The 12,729-nt window shown below is 43.2% G+C and overlaps 1 pseudogene; it reads right to left on the bottom strand.

The window, feature by feature from the left end:
• Positions 1–803: 803 nt before the first annotated feature.
• LOC100617030 (ras association domain-containing protein 5-like) lies at positions 804–1,812 on the bottom strand (annotated as a pseudogene).
• Between the last annotated feature and the right edge of the window lie 10,917 nt (positions 1,813–12,729).

The following is a 12,729-nucleotide window of genomic DNA, read 5'->3' as shown; positions in this document are numbered from 1 at the left end:
CTGCTGAGCCAAGGACTCTCCTTACAATTAGCCCAGCCCTGTGGGAAGGGGAAATGATCTGGAATCTCACCGCCATCTTGTATGCAGGAAGGCAAACGCATTCATGTCATTAGAGTTACTTTGGAGAATCGTTTTCTCATTCTGACAATCCTGTAAGACCAAGAGCCATTCCCCAATAGACAAGCGATTAAAGGATACGCAGAAACCTTTTCCAAAAGAAGAAATAGAAAATATCCACAACGGTCTGAAGAGATACCCCAAATCCACCATAGCCAGAGAAATGCGCCTGACATGGGAAGATAATAAACAAACAAACAAACTCCTCCGCATTGCTGGAAGAACTACAAATGGGTCCATCATTCTGGAAATCACAGAATAATGGGATGAGAACATTTGAAAGTGATTTTCAAATTCTTTAGTGGCACCTTAAGGAGTAACTAAAGGGAAAGTTGATTATGAGGAGCAGAATTAAATTATTCTCGTGGTTCACAATATGCTTTTGTCATTGGTATTGAAAGCGTATCAAGGAACAAAATCGTTGGGAATCATTGAAGCCTGCGTTATAACATGCCTAACAAGAGTTGATCTAGCTTCTGTGTATAAAGACTTCCAGGGAAGGGGAACTGACCACCTCTCAAGGCAGCCCATCCTGCTTTGAGTTAGTTCTTCCAGGAAGAAGAAATTGACTTCTTGAGGTATCACCGCACACCTATCAAATGACAGAAAAGGGAAATGACAGATGCTAGAGGAATGGTGGAAAAACAGGCACTGGTTTTTGCTTTTTTTTTTTTTTTAACATCCAGTTCTTTTATTATGTGACTTGGGGAATAAAGCTGCTCAATAGGACTTGTGTGGGAAGAAGGAACAGAACAGAACAGAACAAAGGTCCAGAAAGAATATACATCTTTAAAATCATTTCCCTTTGTTTTTCCAGTGTCAAAACAAGAGGTCCTGGGTTCAAATGTGGTCTCAGACACTTTCTAGTTATGTGACCTTGGGCAAGTTACGTACCCACTATTGCCTAGCCCTTACTTCTCTTCTGCCTTGGAATCAACACTTAGTTCCAATATAGAAGGTACAGGTAAAAAAAAAAAAAGAATAACAATCCATTCTCCTTTGGGGCTGTTGCAGGAAGAGGGAGGGCTAACAAGGTTGGCCCTGGGCATCTCTCCAGGTTTCTTGCAATCTTTGTTTGAACTTGTCATTCTTTTTGTGCACTTGCTGCATTGTGTCCTGTTCTCCTTTTCCAGGATGGTTCGGACGTTCTGGAGCTCTGGGCTGGAGAAGACATTCCACTCTACTTCCCCCATCTTTTTCTCCTTCAGCACAAAACTCAGGATATCTGTGTTGGGGCCAGTTAGCAGGGGGCAGTCAGTGATGGAGAGCTTCTGAAATAGCACCTCCCATATTCACATGCCCACTTACACAGAGCAAACTTCAGGGGATCATCCACCAGCATGAATTTCTTGAGCAGCCCCTGGATGACTTCCTTGGCAATGGTGATGCTGCTGATGTCTGGCTACTTGATGGCATCCAGCATACCTTTGTCAGTGCTAGCTGCCTGGTTTACCTCTTGAAAGTTAACTAAGCCCCAACCCCTGCTGGCACTGGAACTGGCACTGGCCTTTGAAGTTCCTGGGGTACCTTAATGAAGCCTGGTTAATCATCACTAAACTTCATGCCCAGGCAGTTTTCCTCCTTGCTATTATAGTTGTCAGTTTTCTGTTTGATTTCCCAAAGTGTTGGAGCCAGGAGCTTCTCTTCCACCACTTTGCAGCCATCTTTCTGCCTGAGCTTGGTCCTGGGATAACAAGACAATTACACATCCTCTTCATGGTTGCCATCATCCTTCTAATGCTGGGTGCCTTTGGAGTAGAGAGAAGAGAGGGCTTAATAGGATTTACTTAGAATGTAAGCCCACTAATGCATTGTGGGTGGACTTGTGAGCTAGTCCAACCATTCTGGAAAACAATTTAGAACTATGCCCAATGAGGTCTAAAACTGTGTCCCAAAGAGAACAAAGAAAAAGGAAAAGAACCTATATGTGTGAAAATATTTATAGAGGCTTCTCTATTTGTGGTAGCAAAGAATTGGAAACTGAGGGCAAGTTCAATAACTGGGCAATGACTGAGCAAATTGTGGTATATGAATGTGATGGACTTCTACTATTCAATAAGGAATGATGGAACAGCATGGCTTAAAAAACCTCGGAAGACATATAAGAACTGATACAAAGTAAAGTGAGCAGAACCAGGGGAACATTGTACAAAGTAACAGCAATATTGTAACAATGATCAACTGGGAAAGCCTTAGTTGCTCCGATCAATAGAAGGATCTGAGACTATTCCAAAGGACTCACTATAAAAAATGTTACTACTTCTAGAGAGAACTGATGAACTCTGAGTACAAATTCAATCATAACTTTTTCATTTTCTTCATTTTTCTTGCTTTTGTGCAACATGGTTAAGATGGAAATTCTTCCTGTAATTCCACATGAATAATCGATATATTTCTTACCTTCTCAATAAGTAGAGGAGTGTGAAGGAGGGAAAGAATTTGGAACTCAAATTTTTTAAATTAATTTTAAAAATAAATACTTTTTAAAAAGCAGAAATTAGGAGTGCAGGCAAGCTGGATCCATCTGATCTCTACCCAATTACCCACCAAAAACCTATGATATAATGTATCAGCCCAAATTCTGGAGCAACATATCTCAAAACAACTTGGAAGGCTGGTAGGAGAGATACAGTGCACCAGGGTGGAGATAGGGCCCAAAGTTGAGTGTCAGGGCAAGCCCCACCCATTAATAGGAGCAGCTGGGTACAGCTGAAGAAGCAGCAAAGACTTCCAAAGTTCTCAGTCACAGCTGGTAAAGGGGGTTGGACAATGGCTCGGAAGGAGATAGCAAGGGTCCCTTTTCTGGCTCTGAGTACAAGACTCCTGTAGCATTGCCCCATACAATCCTAGGGCACAGTCAGAGGGGGAGGAGGAGCATCAGCATACTTGTGGTCACAGGGGAGCAAGGGACCCTGATCACAATTCCAAGGGGGAAAAGAGTGCTTGTGGTACCTCCAGACCAGAGTATAGACTGGGAGAGTATTAAGCACACTTCTCACATTATACCATCTTGGGAGAACTGAAAGCAGATAGATCTCCAGAGCCAGCTCTGGAGGCATTTGCACAAAGTACCTGAAACCTGGATCAATGTTCCCTTTACCATAGTTACAGAGCCCAACTTTAACGGTTTTTTAGATTAAAAGAAAAGGAAAGGGCTGGGGAAATAAGCACACAACAACAACAACAAATTCAATATAGGAAGCTATTTTGGTGACAGGGAAGACCAAAACACAAACTCAGAAGACAACAAACTCAATCCTGCTGTATCTAAAACCTCCAAGAAAAATATGAATTATTTTTAAGCCCCAAAAGAACTAATGGAGGAGCTCAAAAAGGATGTTAAAAATCAAATGAGAGAATGAGAAGAAAAACTGGGAAAAAATTGAGAGTGACACAGGAGAATGAATCATGAAAGAAGAGTCAATACCATGGTAAAGGAGGCACAAAAAATACTGAAGAAATTAATACTTCAGGAAAGAGAATAGGTCAATTGGTAAAAGAAGTTCTAAAATCCAATGAAGAGAAGAACTTAAGAAGTGGAATTGAGGGGCAGCTCGGTAGCTCAGTGGATTTAGAGTCAGGCCTAGTGATGAAGGGTCCTAGGTTCAAATATGGCCTCAGATACTTCCTAACTATGTGATCATGAGAAAGCCACTTAAGCCCCATTGCCTAGCTCTTATGCTCTCCTGCCTTGGAACCAATACACAGTATTGATTCTAAGACAGAAGGCAAAAGTTAAAAAAAAAAAACAGAATTGGCCAATGGAAAAAAGAGGTGCATAAATTCACTGAAGAAAAGAACTCTTTACAAAGTACAATTGGCCAAATGGAATAAAAGGTACAGAAGCTCACTCAAGAAAATCATGTTTTAAAATTTAGAACTGGGTAAGTGAAAGCTAATGACTCCTTGAGATTTCAAGAAACAATCAAACAAAATCAAAAGAATGAAAAAAATGGAAGAAAGTGTGAAATATCTCATTGGACAAACAACTGACCTGGAAAATAAACCCAAGAGAGATAATCTGAGAATCGTTGAAAGTACCTGAAAGCTATGATTAAAAAAAAGGTTAGACATTATCTTTCAAGAAATTATTGAGGAAAATTGCCATGATATTCTACAACCATAGGCAAAATAAAGTGGAAAGAATCTGCTTCCTGAAAGAGATCCCAAAAGAATAACTCCCAGGAATGTTATAGTCAAATATCAGAATTGCCAGGTCAAGGAGAAACTGATAGAGTCTGAATGCAGATTGACGCAAACCATTTTTAAAGATAATATTCTATTTCCCCCCTCTTATATGTAAAAACTATTTTTAACATTCATTCATTTAAGTTTTGAGTTGCTAATTCTCTCTCTTCTCCCCCTCTTCATTCCTTCCCTGAGATGGTAAGTAATCCGATATAGATTTTATTTATATAATCATGTAAAATATTTTTTCATGTTGTTTTGTGGAAGAGATCTCAAACGAGGAATTGAAAACTGCAGAAAACAAATGCTAACAGTTGTTAGTACATGCCATTTGGAAAAAATGCAATAAATATCGCTGGAGACAAAAAACAAGCATTGATGCCTGTTTGCAGTGAATCTTATTCTTATGGATCATATAGCGAGGGAGTATTCACCAATGGCCTGGAAGTCCCATTTCTGCAAAGGAGATGGACCTTCAGACATGGGCAGACTGAGTACTAACTCAAGAAATGCAAGAGAAGAATTGGCCAGGGTCTTAAGGGAGTGGCTAGGAGCTCGGATCTCCTTCTCTGAGGGATTCACGTGCCCATAGGAGGGAATTATATGGGTGCAGGGAAGTAAAGGTTTTATTAATAGTTAGGATTACAGGGAATGGATGGGAATCCAGCAGCCCTCCAATCCAGGCCCTTCTGGTTGGAAAAGAATATCCACAGGCCTGCTCTTTCAACAGGTCACACACCTAATGGTTACGAGGACTAAAACCCAATCCATCATCAAGACAGGTACTAGTTACTCTGGGTGCCCAGGGATATGACTGGCTGGAGATGCAGGCATACACACTCTTTCTGTCTGTCTCTGTCTCTCTTTCTCTCTCTCTGTCTCTCTATCTCTGTCTGTCTCTATCTCTCTCTGTCTCTGTCTCTCTGTCTGTCTCTCTGACTCTCTGTCTCTGTCTGTCTCTGTCTCTCTGTCTTTCTATCTATCTGTCTGTCTTTCTCCCTCTGTCTCTGTCTCTCTGACTCTCTGTCTCTCTCTGTCTGTCTCCGTCTCTGTCTCTGTCTATCTCTGTCTCTGTCTCTGTCTGTCTCTTTCTCTCCCTCTGTCTCTGTCCCTCTGTCTCTCTTACTCTCTGTCTCTCTCTGTCTCTGTCTCTGTCTGTCTGTCTCTGTCTCTCTATCTCTGACTGTCTGTCTGTCTGTCTGTCTGTCTGTGTCTCTCTCTGTCTCTGTCTCTCTGTCTCTCTGACTCTCTGTCTCTCTCTGTCTGTCTCTGTCTCTGTCTCTGTCTCTCTCTGTCTGTCTCTGTCTGTCTGTCTCTCTATCTCTGTCTGTCTGTCTGTCTCTGTCTCTCTCTGTCTCTGTCTCTCTCTCTATCTGTCTGTCTCTCTGTCTCTGTCTCTCTGTCTCTCTGACTCTCTGTCTCTCTCTGTCTGTCTCTGTCTCTATCTCTCTCTGTCTCTGTCTCTCTGTCTGTCTCTCTATCTGTCTGTCTCTCTGTCTCTCTCTCTCCCTCTGTCTCTGCCTCTCTGTCTCTCTCTGTCTGTCTCTGTCTCTGTCTCTCTCTGTCTCTGTCTCTCTGTCTGTCTCTCTATCTGTCTGTCTCTCTGTCTCTCTCTCTCCCTCTGTCTCTGTCTCTCTGTCTCTCTGACTCTCTGTTTCTCTCTGTCTCTCTGACTCTGTCTCTCTCTGTCTGTCTCTGTCTCTCTCTGTCTCTGTCTCTCTCTCTCTCTCTCTCTCACACACACATACATCTCTAATATATGAAGCAATGGCACTGTTTGTTGCTACTGTGTCTGCCAGTGCAGTAGAAGGGACATCAGATGGTGCTGACAGCATCTGTAGTCCTTCAGCAGCTCAGAAGCAACAGATGTTAGCACCTGGTTAGCAAGAAGGTGAATTAAAAGGGTTAGTTCCCAGACCGAGTGAGCTCTTTCCCTGTCCCACCCTTCCTCCTCCCACACCTCTCTGCCCCCCTAATTGCTTCCCCAGGGTTTCTATCTGTTCTCTGTGGGAGAAGACTGAGGTGGTACAGTGGCTACAGTGCTGAGTCTGGAGTCAGGAAGATGTGAGTTCAGATCTGACCTCAGATGCTAGCTGTGTGACCCTGGACAAGTCATTTGACTGCTATCTGTCTTAGTTTCCCCAACTGTAAAATGGAGATAATAATAGTGGCTGCCTCAGGTTGTGAGGATCAAATGAGATGATACTTGCCAAGTGCACAGTGCCTGGTACTGAGTAAATTGGCCTTCCAAGGGGCAATATCCCACACATCCTCCTGGTCCTTCATATTCTTTGTCCCAGGGGTAAAGAACTGTATGGCCCTGCTGAGTAGAGATCATAGGATCACAGATATGAAATGAGAAAGGATATGACAAGCCACTTAGTCTGACCTCCTTGTGTACAGATGAGCAGACACTAAAAGGTTAAATGGTTTGTCCAGAGGTGGGGCCTGAATTGACTTGAAGTCCAGAGCCCTGCCTTAGTTTCCTCAACTGCAAAGTGAAAATAATAATAATACTTATCTACCTGTGGGGGGAAATAATATCTATAAGCTCTCTGCACACAGTGTTTAACACATAGTAGGTGCTTACTCCCTGCCCTATCTACCATAATGCATTGCCTCTTGATAGAAGGGATGTCTCCATACCTGCCCACAGGGGGCAGCTACCTCCTGACACTTCTTCTTCTAGGACCCTTAGTTATCCAGTGCCCCAAGGAGAGTGATGGTAGAGAAATAGATTTCTGCATATGGTGCCAGGAAATGAGTGGGAAACAGAGCATGCATTTCTGCCATGGTCCACTCCCCCAGGAAGTCTCCCAGTGATTCCCGTCAGGGCCCATTACCATCGCAAATAAAGCTAGTGATGGTTTCCACATAGCCAGCATTCCTTTTTGGGGGCATTTTTCATTTTCTAAAATTGTCCTTTCACTGAGTTGGCTAATTCTGGTAACACTTTAAAGCAGAAAACAGAAAAACATGGAGGGAAGAAATAGAGGCGGAGCAGGGAGAGGACGGGAGGCATTTGTTCAAATCCTCACATTATTTTGTTACAGAGTTCAGGCAGCAGCTGTGCGGGAAGGTTTCTGGAGGTGTTTCCAACAGTGAGGAAAAAAGGAGAGCATGAATCAGGAGTGGAAACTAGCAATGCCTCTTGGTAATGGCTCAAGCAGCCATTTAGAAGAAGCTTCATCCCAAAATAAAAGGGCACCATTTTTGAAACGGTATTTCCTTTTTTAGTACCTCCCACTTCGCAGAATACAGAAGAAAACAAAACAACCCAACCAACCTTACAAAGCCTGTTCCAATCAAAATCCCTTCCCACCATGTTCCCTCACTGGGGAAAGGAGTTACAAAGAACCCTTTGGAAGGTGTGCTGGCCTTGGAGTCAAAAGCCTTGAGTTTGAATTCTGACCAAGACACCCTTCCCACCTGCGTTTCTTCATCTCTAAAAGACAGTTGGATCCCATGATCCCTGAGGCCTCTTTCCATTAGGAATCCTGTGCTCCTTTGGTTCTGTCGTTGCAGTATCAGTAACGGAAGGGACTTTGGTGATCATGGATTTGAAAACAGCCTGATCCCATTCCTGTCATCTTCATCACCAGCATCATCCTCACCACGGCCTTCATCCCTGTGGTCCAGGCAGTTCTTGGCATTGTCTCCAGGATATTCTCAGTGGAGCTGGTATCCCCCTGTTTTCATGGACAGAAATCGATAATTTCATGCACCCAAACAGTTAGTTGTTTAGCTGCTCAGGGAGGGCAGCTTGTCCCAGGATGTCTGTACTGAGCTGGAGAAAGGGAAGTGATGACAACGATGAAGACGATTATGGTGACAACAATGATGATGACGATGACGACGACGACGATGATGATGATGATGATGATGATGATGATGATGATGATGATGATGATGATGATGATGACGATGATAGGGACTCACATTTCTACAGTCATGAAAGGGCTGATAGGATGACAGACAAAGAAAGCCCTTGGCAAAGGCAGACAAGTGGTCAGGCAGCCTGTTTCAAGGCTGCCAAGAAGGAGAAACAACCCCTTGTGAAGGCAACTCCTTCCATCTGGGGATGGCCATCTCTAATGGTTAGGCACTTTCCTCCCAGATATCAAGCCCAAATTTGCTTCTACAGAACTTCTACCCATGTTTCCTAGGTTTGCCCTCTGATAAGAGAAGGAAGGAAGGAAACAAAAATTTATTAAGTACCTTCTATTTGCCAAGCACTGTGCCACAAACTTTACACTCATCTCATTTGATTCTCTCACCAATCTTGTCAGGTAGGTGCTCTTATTATCTCCGTTTTACAGTTGACTATACTGAGAAAGGCAGAGGTTCCGTGACTTGTCCAGGGTCACACAATAGCAAGTGTCCCAGGCCTTCCTGACTCCAGGCTCAGTGCTCTGCCCCATGTCCCATCACCTCACTGATGACAAACAGAAGAAAATTAATCCCTTCTCCATGTGACAACCCTTGAAACACTTCAAGATGGTTTGCATGATCGCTATGAATCTTTTCTTCTTCCCCAAATAAACATCTTCAGTTCCTTCAATTCTAATGCCATAAACTCTTGGCTATCCCTATTGTCCTTCTCTAATCGACGTCCCTTTCAGACTAGTGCACAGAGCCAAGCCCAACCCTCCAGATGTGAGCAGATGCAGGAGGGCAGAGGAAGTAAGACCGATGTGTTCTTTATCCTTGGAAGCTCTGCCATTCACGATGGAGCTCAAGTTCACATTCACTTTCTGGGCTGCCTAACCCCACTGTTGACTCAGATCAAACTTATAGAACTCTGAAACTCAGGGCAAGCTCCCATACAATGAGAGCTGGCCCACATCAGAGCCAGAGGTGCCCCCTTCTTCAGTTGGCTCCAAATGGAGACCAGATGGCCATTCACTGGGGGTGAGGGGAGTGAGGATTCCTTCAATTTATAAATTGGACCAGATGGCCACTGGAGGCCTTTCTAGCTCTGAGATTCTGTGATTGCATAAAGGCCCCCCAGATCTTTTAATCCAATAAAACTCTTTAGAAATACTCCCGAATGGTGTATAAGGAAGAACTTATCTTGATGAGGAATGGCACGAGGAGAGCAAAATGTAGTCACTCCAACCAAAGCCTGACCCATCCACCTGTTGAAGCCCTTCAAGGCTAGCTAAGTCTCTTGGTTGAGAAAATTCCCAGAGTCATACAGGCAGAAAAAACATTGTTGGCATCTTAGGAAGGTCCTAAGCAGGTGGGGCATCATCTGGTGGGAGACCAAGAGGAAGTAGTAAGTGTTGGTGTGGTGGCAGATTCTGAGGACTTTTCTGGGAACTCATCAAGCCAGAATGGTTGTATTGTGGGAGAGGGAAACTGGACTGAGAAAATAATAGTGAAGAGGGCAAAATGGACCATTCCCCTCAATGCTCTGGATAGTAGGGAAGTGAGTAGAGGAGCCTAAAGGTTAGTCAGGAAAGTCGGGGTCAGAAGACGTAAGTGTGAGCTCAATGGAAGGTGGGTGAGTGGAGGGAACAAGAGTCAAAAGAGGGTATTGATAGTTCTAGGCAGAACTGGGAAGCTAGGGATAGAAGGAGGATGGTGGGGAGTGGCAGGCTGAAAAGTCTAAGTACATGCAACCTATGTCTTAAGATTTCACATCCAATAGTTCAAGTCATTTATTTCATAGACGAAGAAACCAAGACTCAGATGGAGACTGACTTGTGTCAAGGCCCAAAGCTAATAAGTTTGATTCATCTTTAGGTCTTTTGACCTATGACGCAAGGTTCTCTCCATGATATGATTCTGCTTCTCAGGAAGGAAAGGTTGCTGGGTCCTGACCCCTCATGGCAGCAGATGAACCAGAATTCCATGACTTTTATGACCCCCCAAATATCACAGAGCCAAGAAGAAGACAGAGAAGGAAAAATACAACTTAATCCTGAACACAGCACAGAGACTTCTCCGCATAAGGGACACATTAATTATCTGTTAATCAATGGATAGTTGAGTCATCATGAACTCCGACCCTCTCCCTCATGTTTCAGGATAAGAAAAGAGAAATAAAAGGAGACATGGAAGGAAAATCCACCTCTGGTGATCAAGCCCTCACCCCATGTCCACTGGAGAGGCAGAAGCAATGGGTCTGGGGAACTGCTTCAAGCAACACAATCACCTTCCATCTTTGACTTAGCTAAACCACAGGGAGCTGTCTGAGGCATATAGAAATGAAATGACTTGCCCAGGGCTATCGGGCTAATAAAGTGTCAGAGATATGATTGGAACCCTGGTAGGTCTTCCTGGTCTTCATTTGGAATAGCGCCCAGCCTTATTTGTGAGGGTAAGATATTAACCTTGTGCCCAATCCTGCTCCCTTTCCCTCCATCAATAACAACTGCCAGCAATAATAAGGTTTTCGATGACTCTAAGAAGAATATGGTTAGCAAGGGAGATCTTGGCCCTTGTTCTGAGGATGAGGATGGTAGGAGAGAGGTGGAATGTGCAGGACAAATGCCCGAACATCACCATTTAACAAGAACAAAAGGTGTGGTTATTGCCTTCCAATCCAGACTCTAAAATCCATCCTGAATAGGGAATGTGGATGACCCACTGGGGCAAGAATGTTCCCTACTGAAAATGACGTGGACATTTATGAATGCTAGGACACAGAATCATCAATTGTTAGGGGGGACCTTAAAAGTCATCCAGACCAACGCCTTCATTTTTCAGGTGAGGAAACTGAGGATTAGTGAGGTCCCACAGGGAATTTGGTGTAGAGCAATCCTTCAAATATTAGACTGTAAGCTCCTTGAAGGCAAGGACTATATTTGGCTTTTTCTCCCCACGTCCTCTGTGCCTAACATAGTGTCTAGCACATTGTAGGCACTTAATAAAGGTTCACTAATTGATTGAAATACAATTGTCTGCTTCCAAATTGAGCACTTTTTCTATTGTACCATTTTCATTCCCCAAACTATCTCCCCACCAATCCAGAGAATTATTCTTTATAACATAGAATTTAAAAAAAAGCAAGACCAGGTCAGATTACCAACTAACCAATATATCAGTCAAGGCAGAAAGTGTATGCCATGTCTGCAGAAATATCTGGTAAATGTGTAACAATTGGCTCTGCAGAAAAAAAATGTAAGTAAGATATACTTTTCGGTTTAATCTGAATTATTAACATTTTCTCCATCACTTTCTTAAGTCTAGACAAGTAACAAAACAATAAATCAAACATTGATTTATAATATTTGCTCATTTCTGAGATGCTAATACTCACATTTTAACAAAATCAGTCCACTAACATTTAACAATTGGCTCTTTCAAGAGCTGGTTGAAGCATACTCTTGCAGGCTCGCACCCATAGTCCCTCCATCTCATCAGAATGAAGGGAAGTATATTCTAGTATCAATTTCCCAAAACCAAATTTGGACATCATAATTCAACAACCAAATGCCACATTTCCAAAGGAGTTTCTCAGTTATTGATTAAGCTCAAGTGTACTCAGTCCGTGCAAGATTCCCAAATACAACTTGGCATGGCATGGCTCTGGGCCACATAGATTAGAGAGATGATGCTGGTTGAGGAGAAGGTCCCTCCTACCTGCCCCCAATCATTCCCCTTCAGCCTCACAGAGATTCTTTTAGTTTGTGCTCCAACAGAATGCTAGGTCCTCCTGGAGCTTTTAGGTCCCAGACACTTTGACTGGACAATCTCTTTAGCTCTGTCTCCCACCTTTGACTCCAGTTGAGGTTGACCTACTTTAGTAACTGACCTACTTTGGAGTTCCATTTCAGAGGATTCTTGGAACCCCAAACAATAACAAAGGAAGTCCAAATAGTTTGGTTTGATGAGAACCATCAGTGACCAGTAACTGCCCCCAACCCAAGTCAACAGATCTCCTAAGAAACAAAAACTTCTCAAATTGGGTCCCAGAGACATCTTCGCAGGAGTGACATCCATGGATTTGTTCTCACTCTGATCTAGAGCAGGTTTTTTCCATAAACAAGGGCTAAGGAAGGACATGAACACAATGAGAAACTGGAGATGCAAATGATTTTCTACGAAATCATAAAAATTCAATGTCAAGCTAACCTGCCTCCAGAAAGCTCAACTCCACCCCTGCCTTGAGAGCTAAGTATGGAGCACTGAATCTCTTTTGTCAAGGAGTCCTTGATAATTCCACTAGAAACAAACAGCCCCACTTTCTTCCTCCATGAATGAATAAATACTCCCATAGGAGCTCTTCTCCCAAGACCTTTGAAGTTGTACTGAAAGGGAGAATGGATGGATTAGTTGGCCAGAATGGGGTAAATGAAGGCTTAATGACCAAGTCTTCAAGCCTTGGCTAGGCCACTCAACTCCTTGCATGACTGTAGTCAACTCTCCCTCCCACCCCTGTGGTCTTCAGTTTCCTTATCTCTTAAATGACGGCAT

Source organism: Monodelphis domestica, chromosome 1, assembly GCF_027887165.1.
Source record: "Monodelphis domestica isolate mMonDom1 chromosome 1, mMonDom1.pri, whole genome shotgun sequence".
Lineage (NCBI taxonomy): Eukaryota > Metazoa > Chordata > Mammalia > Didelphimorphia > Didelphidae > Monodelphis > Monodelphis domestica.
This window is presented reverse-complemented; position numbering and strand designations above follow the sequence as displayed.